Source organism: Schistocerca americana, chromosome 4 (assembly GCF_021461395.2).
Source record: "Schistocerca americana isolate TAMUIC-IGC-003095 chromosome 4, iqSchAmer2.1, whole genome shotgun sequence".
Taxonomy (NCBI): domain Eukaryota; kingdom Metazoa; phylum Arthropoda; class Insecta; order Orthoptera; family Acrididae; genus Schistocerca; species Schistocerca americana.
Window position 1 is genome coordinate 701,859,524 of NC_060122.1, and position 10,082 is coordinate 701,869,605.

The 10,082-nt window shown below is 48.9% G+C and overlaps 1 pseudogene; it reads right to left on the reverse strand.

Annotated features, from left to right (window-relative positions):
- Positions 1 to 9,640: 9,640 nt before the first annotated feature.
- LOC124614344 lies at positions 9,641 to 9,758 on the reverse strand (annotated as a pseudogene).
- Between the last annotated feature and the right edge of the window lie 324 nt (positions 9,759 to 10,082).

Here is a 10,082-nt window from a genome sequence, read left to right on the forward strand (position 1 = left end):
GCCTACACTTATCATAGAAAGTACGGTCGTAGGGAGTTAGATAGCGTTATAAGGCCGTGACTGTTTACCACAAGTATAAATGATATGGTGGATGACGTCGAAACGTCCATACGGCTGTTTGCAGAGGATGGTGTTGTGTGCAAGACGGTTGCAACGTCATAAAATTGTAAACTGTGGTATGACTTGCGAAGGATTAATGAGTGGTACACGTGATCTTGAACTTCAACGTTTTGTGCATACATAGCGAAAGACATCCATTGATGATCGATTACACTATTGGTGATTCACTAGGAGAAGTAACAACAGTAAAATATCTGAAAATAACAGAGTGACCTGAAGTGGAACAGTGAGATAAAGCTAATAGTTTGGGAAAGGCGGATACCAGGTTGTGATCCAAGGGGAAGCATCAGAAAGAAATGCAATAGATCCACCAATGAAGTAGCTTACAAAACCAGATTCTTGAGTATAGCTCGCCAGTGTGGAAAACGTACTACACTCTTGCTCATAAATGAAGAGTGATTGCAGAACGTGGCGCCACACAACGTGGAACTACACAAAACTGGCGCCAATAGCATAGGCACATAGGGAAACACACGACACAAGTCTGTAAGTCCACGGTATTGGTGATAAGTTGAGAAAACCGTCCCAAAACACATGTGCCCAACATCAATATGGGATATGATCACCATGCACACGTGCACAGGCCGCACAATGGGTTGGCATACTCTGGATCAGGTGGTCGAGCAGCTGCTGGGTATAGCCTCCCATTCTTGCACCAGTGCCTGTCGGAGGTCCTGAAGTGTCGTAGGGGTTTGAAGACGTGCAGCGATACGTCGACCGAGAGCATCCCAGACGTGCTCGATGGGGTTTAGATTCGCCTGATATCTTCTGTGTCAAGGTACTCCACCACTATGGCAGCTCAGTGGGGCCGTGCATTATCAACCATCAGGAGGAAGGTGAGGCCCACTGCACCCCTGAAAAGGCGGACATACTGGTACAAAATGACGTCCCGATACACCTGACCTGTTACAGTTCCTCTTTCAAAGACATGCAGGGGTGTACGTCCACAAATCACAATCCCATACCACACCATCAAACCACGACCTCCATACACGTCCCTTTCAAGGAAATTAAGGGATTGGTATCTGGTTCCTGGTTTATGTCAGATGAAAACCCGTCGATAATCACTGTTCAGACTATACCTGGACTCGTCAGTGAACATAACCCGGGACCACAGTTCCAATGAACATGTACTGTGTTGTTGACACCAGGCTTTACGGGCTCTCCTGTGACCAGGGGTCAGTGGAATGCACGTTGCAGGTCTCCGGGCTAATAAACAATGTCTGTTCAGTCCTCTGTAGACTATGTGTCTGGAGACAACTGTTCAGTGGCTGCGGTAAGCTCCCGAGCAAGGCTACCTGCAGTACTCCGTGGCCGTCTGCGGGCACTGATGGTGAGATATCGGTCTTCTTGTGGTGTTGTTCACTGTGGACGTCCCGTACTGTAGCGCCTGGACACGTTTCATGTCTGCTGGAATCGTTGCCATAGTCTTGACATCACACTTTGTGCCGCACGGAGGGCTTGTGCCACTTGCGACCTGCTGTGTTTGTCCAGCCTCCAGTCGCCCTCGTATTCTACCCTTCATAACGTCATCAATATGTGTTCTCTGAGCCATTTTCAACACACAGTCACCATTAGCACGTCTGGAAATGTCTGCACACTTACTCGCCGCACCGTACTCTGACATGCACCAACACAAAAAAATGGTTCAAATGGCTCTGAGCACTATGGGACTCAACTGCTGAGGTCATTAGTCCCCTAGAACTTAGAACTAGTTAAACCTAACTAACCTAAGGACATCACAAACATCCATGCCCGAGGCAGGATTCGAACCTGCGACCGTAGCGGTCTTGCGGTTCCAGACTGCAGCGCCTTTAACCGCACGGCCACTTCGGCCGGCTGCACCAACACACCTCTGCGTATGTGGACTGCTGCCAGCACCACGTGCGACAACCGCAGGTCAACTGCACCGCATGGTCATAACCCGAGGTGATTTAAACCCGAAAACCACCCACCAGAGCGTTGTTCCGCCATGTATCAGCATTATCCTTAATTTATGAGCATAAGTGTATGGTTCAAATGGCTCTGAGCGCTATGGGACTTAACTTCTGAGGTCATCAGTCCCCTAGAACTTAGAACTACTTAAACCTAACTAACCTAAGGACATCACACACATCCATGCTCGTGGCAGGATTCGAACCTGCGACCGTAGTGGTCGCGCAGTTCCAGATTGTAGGGCCTAGAACCGTTCGGCCACCCCGGCCGGCGCATAAGTGTAGTTTGTATTAATACACGAGGTAGAGAAGGTACAACGAAGAGCGGCACATGTCGACAAGGGATCTTTTAACAGGGGCGAGAGCGCTACAGAGATGACCAACGAACTGAGTGGCAGACGCTGCTAGACAGGCATTGTGTATCACGGGAAGGTTTAGTGTTGATCTTCTGAAAACATGCGTTCCAAGGAGCGTTGGACAACATTTTACCTCCTCCCACATATATTCCGCTGAGTCGTGGCCACGCTGTGAAAACCAGAGAAATTAGAGCTGATTCGACGTTTACTCACAGTCATTCTTCCCACGCACTATTCACTGTTGGAACAGTGAAAGGGGGGTGTAGGAGGAAGGAGGAAACTATAATGGTACTGGAAGAATATACGCCCACACGCCGTAAGGTAGCTTGCGTAGTAACCCACAGCTGTAGATGTAGATCGTGTGTGCCCAACGTGTTGGGTGCTGTCTCCGATGTCGTACAGAAACTGAGCTTTCCAATACCCACCTCGCTAACAGTACGTCATGAGTGCCGGCCGAAGTGGCCGTGTGGTTAAAGGCGCTGCAGTCTGGAACCGCAAGACCACTACGGTCGCAGGTTCGAATCCTGCCTCGGGCATGGATGTTTGTGATGTCCTTAGGTTAGTTAGGTTTAACTAGTTCTAAGTTCTAGGGGACTAATGACCTCAGCAGTTGAGTCCCATAGTGCTCAGAGTCATTTAGTCATTTACGTCATGAGTACCCCGCTTCGAACAAATTCGCTACTGTCTCTTTCGTGAAGAACAATATGTTGATAATGGTGCTCGTCCGCAGCTCGTGGTCGTGCGGTAGCGTTCTCGCTTCCCACGCCCGGGTTCCCGGGTTCGATTCCCAGCGGGGTCAGGGATTTTCTCTGCCTAGTGATGACTGGGTGTTATGTGATGTCCTTAGGTTAGTTAGGTTTAAGTAGTTCTAAGTTCTAGGGGACTGATGACCATAGATGTTAAGTCCCATAGTGCTCAGAGCCATTTGAACCATTTTTTTGAAAATGATGCTCAACGTAAACTGTTGGGTTTTGCCCTTGAATGATACAGGTGATTGTCATATTAACCAAAAACACATCGTAAAAGCATACAGACGCCATCGATAAGGAAATGTTGTGTGACTAGGGCCTACCGTCGGGTAGACCGTTCGCCGGCTGCTAGTCTTTCGATTTGAGACCATTTCGGCGACTTGCGCGTCGATGGGGATGAAATGATGATGATTACGACAACATAACACCCAGTCCCTGAGAGGAGAAAATCTCCAACCTAGCCGGGAATCGAACCCGGGCCCTGAGGACATTCTGTAGCGCTGACCACCCAGCTCCCGGCGGGGGGGGGGGGGGGGGGGGGGGGCACGACGCCATCGCCATCGAAGTACATTAGTCTATCCGCTCATTACGCGTCACAGGACACAGACATGACGAAAGGCGCTGGAACTTGGCCGCTCTTCGCTCGAGGCGTGGAAAACGTGTATCTGCACTCACGGGTGACGGAACGCGTTCGCACGCATCGATGGCAGGATAGAGTAGGTCAGAAACCAGGTGAGGCGATCTATCATAGGTAGTCATGAAGTATTAATTACAACCTCGATAAAATAAAGCTACGTTATTAATTTTTTTATTTCCTTGCTGATACACGTCTGCAGTCCTGGTAGAAATTTATCTTCGCACACCACTATACTATAGTACGCCGTTAGATAAACCAAAACAAAATGGAACAGCACATTGATAAGGTGACTTGTCGTGCGGCAATTCGCTTCCCGCATTTGAAAGGCAACCGAGTCGCAACTATCTGTGGTGAGTCCGTGGAGGTAGTTAGGTGGCGTATATGCTTCTAGTGCGGTCAGACAAGCGAGGTGACAGACCATCTCTCTGCTGAATACGGACTCGCAAGAGGAGCCCCTGGTCCCCGATGGCCGGCGTACAACAGTCCGACGCCATAGCGGGAAAAGTGAATATCGGTCACGGACATTTTGAACATGACAGAATTCGCCGCCTACGTGGTTCCGCTAGTGCACACACTCATTTATAAACCTCACCTAACCGAGGCAGCAGCGGAATCGCGGTAGCTGTGTAGAGATTCAGACTTCTTTATCCGCCTTATTGCCATGAACGAGAGCTATGTCTGTCACTATGGCCCCAAAATGAAGGAACAAAGGAAGCAGTGAAAACGCGTGGATTCACCACCGCCGAAAAGGACGAAGATCCTACCATCGTCGGATAGGGTGATGTTGAGTTTCTTTCGGTTATCCTGATGTGGTGCTAACATCTTATACTAATAAGGGCTATAAGCAACATATTGTTCTAAACACATGATCCAGTTGGCGGTGGCTGTCAGGAAGAAGAGTCGTGGGAAGCCGTCCCACGACAACGCCTCTCGTTCCACACTAGCCACATACATACCGCGCTTCTTTGGGTTATCAAATTTTGCATTTGCATCGCTCAACGACATCCCCCGCTCTCCCCCCCCCCCTTTCTCTCTCATTTATTCTCATGACATGGCATTCAGTGACGTCTTCCTCTTTCCTTGCATGATAAGTGTGGTATCGATAGCTACGATGCCACGGCGTAGGTACAAGTATTTATTTTTAGACAACATAGTTCTACGGAGATAAATAGCGATTAATTTACTTATAATCAATTATTCAAAATGACAGTCACAGACGCATTATATATTTTGCCGCCAACCGGTTTCAACCCGCGATGGGGTCAAAAAATGGTTCAAATGGCTCTGAGCACTATGGGACTTAACTTCTGAGGTTATCAGTCCCCTAGAACTTAGAACTACTTGAACCTAATTAAACTAAGGACATCACACAAATCCATGCCCGAGGCAGGATTCGTACCTCTGACCGTAGCGGTCGCGCGGTTCCAGACTGTAGCGCCTAGAACCGCTCGGCCACTCCGGCCGGCCGCGATGGGGTCATCTTCAGGGCAATTTACACCATTTGGTCGCTCGCTGGAATCGTCACCCTGCCTGTGCATGGATAGTAACTAATTACTAACCGTGCACAGGAAGGGTGGCGATTCCAGCGAGCGACCAAATGATGTAAATTGCCCTGAAGATGACCCCATCGCGGGTTGAAACCGGTTGGCGGCAAAATAAATAATGCGATTGTGACTGTCATTTTGAATAATTGATTGCAGGTACAAGTTCTTAGGTTGGCACTACGAGAACGGACGATCCACACCGACGACTGCGCCCTCTAGCCGGCGCTGTGCAGCTCTATGAGGGCCGCTCCAGATTCAGCCCATTTTGATCACGAGCAGACGACCAACCAACATTGTTCCATTTTCATAGTGGGCGAGCAACTACAGATGTTGTCTGTGTAACTTATGTTAGCTTTGAAACATCCGGCTTCGCACGAACGTGCTCCTCGGTGCAAAGTTATGTATTCACGTTTCCTAATGTGTTGATATATAGTAAAACCACTTTTACTTTACTCCAGTACCGAGAGTTCTACCTCACCTGCTCCTCCTAGCTTCCTACATTCGGCCTACCCTCTAAATTACAGGAGCAGACCCACGCGCCGCCTTCCAGGCGGGATACAAAAATAAGTAGGAGCGATGTTTCGTGAGAAGGCAAAATACACACTTCTACGACCAGTGTGTCCTCCAATTAATCCATCATTGGCAAACACGTGTCGGATTAAAGGATGAATATGCGGTGAAGGATTGACACAGAGTTTCATGGTTGCAGTTTGATCCTTTCTAAGTTTCTACCCCGTATCTCGCTTGCTAACATGTCCCCGTTCAAGCATTTGGTGAGGAGTTACTTTGGAGTGCTGTTTGTTTACAAAGTACAAATAAAGACTCTACACGTTTAGCAACGTCTCTCGTCTGCAAGTGTTACAGGACACTGCTGCCTGATCACATGCAGCTGTTTGTTCGTGTACATCTACCTGCCGGCGATCTGCATTTTCAGCAAGACACCGCGCCAGTACAGTGCTCCGGAATTGTGTGAGAATGCTCCATGCACTTGAGGTTCCTTGTTTGGCGCCCCGTTCCACATGCACCCAGTGCCACTGACCACAAAAAAGGGTGCTACCGAGCTCGATGTGGTCGTCTTGGTGCCTACGTACATCTGACTCTGTGAGATCAGGGTGTCACCAATGCTTTCAATGCCGGTACCTCATTGAGTCCATACCACGGAGCGTCGTCATTGTAGTTTGGGCGAAAGTGGGCCATGCAATCCAATAAGTGCAGTGTCTTCCGGTGGTATGAAGTCATTTGTACCTCACTGCCATGTCTTACGTTCCCTAAGAACCAATGCAAGAACCTGATTGCTTCTTCCACAAGCCCTGAACTACAGATCGTCGCATGTAACATTTCGACCAACCGCTTTCTGCCAACGATCAGCCTTTTATTAACCACTCTTTGGCCACCACAGCGATTACAACCGGAAGATGATGTACCGGGACTAGCCATCCCAAAGTAGTCTTACCGCCGACGAAATAATAAACGGATATGTGACGGTAAGAGTAGTAGATATCGAGCACAGAGATATATCTGTTGGTCCCTTAACTTCATTTTGCTGTACCCATTTACTCGTTTTTTATGAATTTGTATCAACAGAAACATAACGCATATCGAGCTAAAACGGAAACTTGAATTGTTATTAAAGTTTAACTTTTGACATATTAAGAGAATCTTCCGTCGGTTCTTGGTAGAACAACATTATAATAATAAATGTAAAGCACCAGTTTGCTTTTAAATGGTTCAAATGGCTCTGAGCACTATGGGACTCAACTGCTGAGGTCATTAGTCCCCTAGAACTTAGAACTAGTTAAACCTAACTAACCTAAGGACATCACAAACATCCACGCCCGAGGCAGGATTCGAACCTGCGACCGTAGCAGTCTCGCGGTTCCAGACTGCAGCGCCTTTAACCGCACGGCCACTTCGGCCGGCCCAGTTTGCTTTTGTTCTACAATATATTGTAGAACAAAAGCAAACTGGTGCTTTTCATTTATTATTAAGTTTTGATGTTTTCGAGATGTGAACATAGATTTAGTGGATGAGATTTAAACACAGTCAGTTTACTGCGAGTTGCGTGATGCCCTATGTAAGCCGACAAAACTACGCGGTTGTTATGGAGGTTTTCGTACACTACTGGCCATTAAATTTGCTACACCAAGAAGAAATGCAGATGATAAACGGGTATTCATTGGACAAATATATTATATAGAACTGACATGTGATTACATTTTCAGGCAATTTGGGTGCACAAATCCTAAGAAATCAGTACCCAGAACAACCACCTCTGGCCGTAATAACGGCCTTGGTACACCTGGGCATTGAATCGAACAGAGCTTGGATGGCGCGTACAGGTACAGCTGCCCATGCAGCTTCAACATGATACCACAGTTCATCAACAGTAGTGACTGGTGTATTGTGACGAGCCAGTTGCTCGGCCACCATTGACCAGACGTTTTCAATTGGTGAGAGATGTGGAGAGTGTGCTGGCGAGGGCAGAAGTCGAACATTTTCTGTATCCAGAAAGGCCAGTACAGGACCTGCAAAATGCGGTCGTGCATTATCCTGCTGAACTGTAGGTTTTCGCAGGGATCGAATGAAGGGTAGAGCCACGGGTCGTAACACATCTGAAATGTAACGTCCACTGTTCAGAGTGCCGTCAATGCGAACAAGAGGTGGTCGAAACGTGTAACCAATGTTACTCCATACCATCACGCCGGGTGATACGCCAGTACGGCGATGACGAATACACGCTTCCAATGAGCGTTCACCGCGATGTCGCCATACACGGATGCGACCATCATGATGCGGTAAAGAGAACCTGGATTCATCCGAAAAAATGACGTTTTGCCATTCGCGCACCCAGGTTCGACGTTGAGTACACCATCGCAGGCGCTCCTGTATGTGATGCAGCGTCAAGCGTAACCGCAGCCATGGTCTCCCAGCTGATAATCCATGCTGCTACAAACGTCGTCGAACTGTTCGTGCAGATGGTTGTTATCTTGCAAACGTCCTCCATCTGTTGACTCAGGGATAGAGACGCGAATGCACGATCCGTTACAGCCATGCGGATAAGATGTCTGTCGTCTCTACTGCTAGTGATACGAGGCCGTTGGGATCCAGCACGGCGTTCCGTATTATCCTCCATAACCCACCGATTCCATATTCTGCTAACAGTCATTGGATCTCGACCAACGCGAGCAGTAATGTCGCGATACGATAAACCTCAATCGCGATAGGCTACAATCCGACCTTTATCAAAGTCGAAAACGTGATGGTACGCATTTCTCTTACACGAGGCATCACAATAATGTTTCACCAGGCAACGCCGGTCGACTGCTGTGTATGAGAAATCGGTTGGAATCTTTGCTCATGTCAGCACGTTGTAGGTGTCGCCACCAGCGTCAACCTTGTGTGAATGCTCTGAAAAGCTAATAATTCGCATATCACAGCATCTTCTTCCTGTCGGTCAAATTTCGCGTCTGTAGCACGTCATCTTCGTCGTGTAGCAGTTTTAATGGCCAGTAGTGTATTTAGATCTGCACGTTGTCCTGGCCGCACTTGCGGTAGCTGACGTGTTTCATTTATTGCGGCTATCAGGTCACAATTGTTGTTGTTGTTGCGGCTCTATGGTTGCGCCCTTCTCGTCACGAGTCTCTCGCTCGTTTCTTTTTCCCCCCTTCGTCTCAATTACGGCCGGCGTTCGGTGAGGCCATTTTGAGGGACGCAATTATAGTTTCTGGAAGGAGCGCGGCTCGGCCGGCCGGCCTCTCGGCTGCGAGGTCCCGCCCAGCTGTTCCAGCCAATGGTAATTAGCCGACGTGTGTAATTTGGGTGAGGAGGAGCGGCGGGGGGGAGGGAAGAGTTGCGCCGTGCATCAGCGGCCGACGTCTCGTCTCCGCCCCACCAGCCGGGCCTGGCCTGACGGCCGATCACGCCACGGCTCAGCCCCATACTGGGATCCGACACCGTCTCCGGCTCATTCTAAATATTCAGTTCTGGAGGTACAGCGTGCACGTTCTCAGACGAGCGGACGCAATGACAGTCGCAGCACTGGTCAAATTGCCGATAAGCATATTACAAGGGCCTTTTCACAAGTAATGCAACACATTCCTTTCTAGGACATCAGGCCACAAGTGGCTCATCGGGATCATCCGACCGCCGTGTCACCCTCAGATGAGGATGCGGGTAGGAGGGCGTGTGGTCAGCACACTACTCTCCCAGTCGTTACGATGGTTTTCTTTGACCGGAGCCGCTACTGTTCGGTCGAGTAGCTCCTCAATTGACATCTCAAGGCTGAGTGCACCCCGAAAAATGGCTACAGTGCATGGCGGCCCGGATGGTCACCCATCCAAGTGCCGGCCACGCCCGACAGCGCTTAACTTCGGTGATCTGACGGGAACCGGTGTATCCACTGCGGCAAGGCCGTTGCAGTTTGTTGTGGTACAGCGTGGAATATTCCGGCTTCAGCCACTGTAGTAGCAGCTACAGTTTAGATAATCGGTGGGGCTATAAGTAGCCTTCAAAATGACGTCTGTAACGATGCGAGAAGCCGGGGTGGAGAAGAGTTTGTACCTCTTTAATTCAGACGAATCTGGCAGGAGAACAAGACGTGCACTCGACCCCCTCCTTATCTACCAGCTAATTAATTATGCGCACAACGGTAACGGAAGGAAATGATGGTGGACCCTGCTTGTCGGTAAAATAAGGAGTGCACACTCACAATGATTTAATAAAAATAGTAATCTACTCAAAAA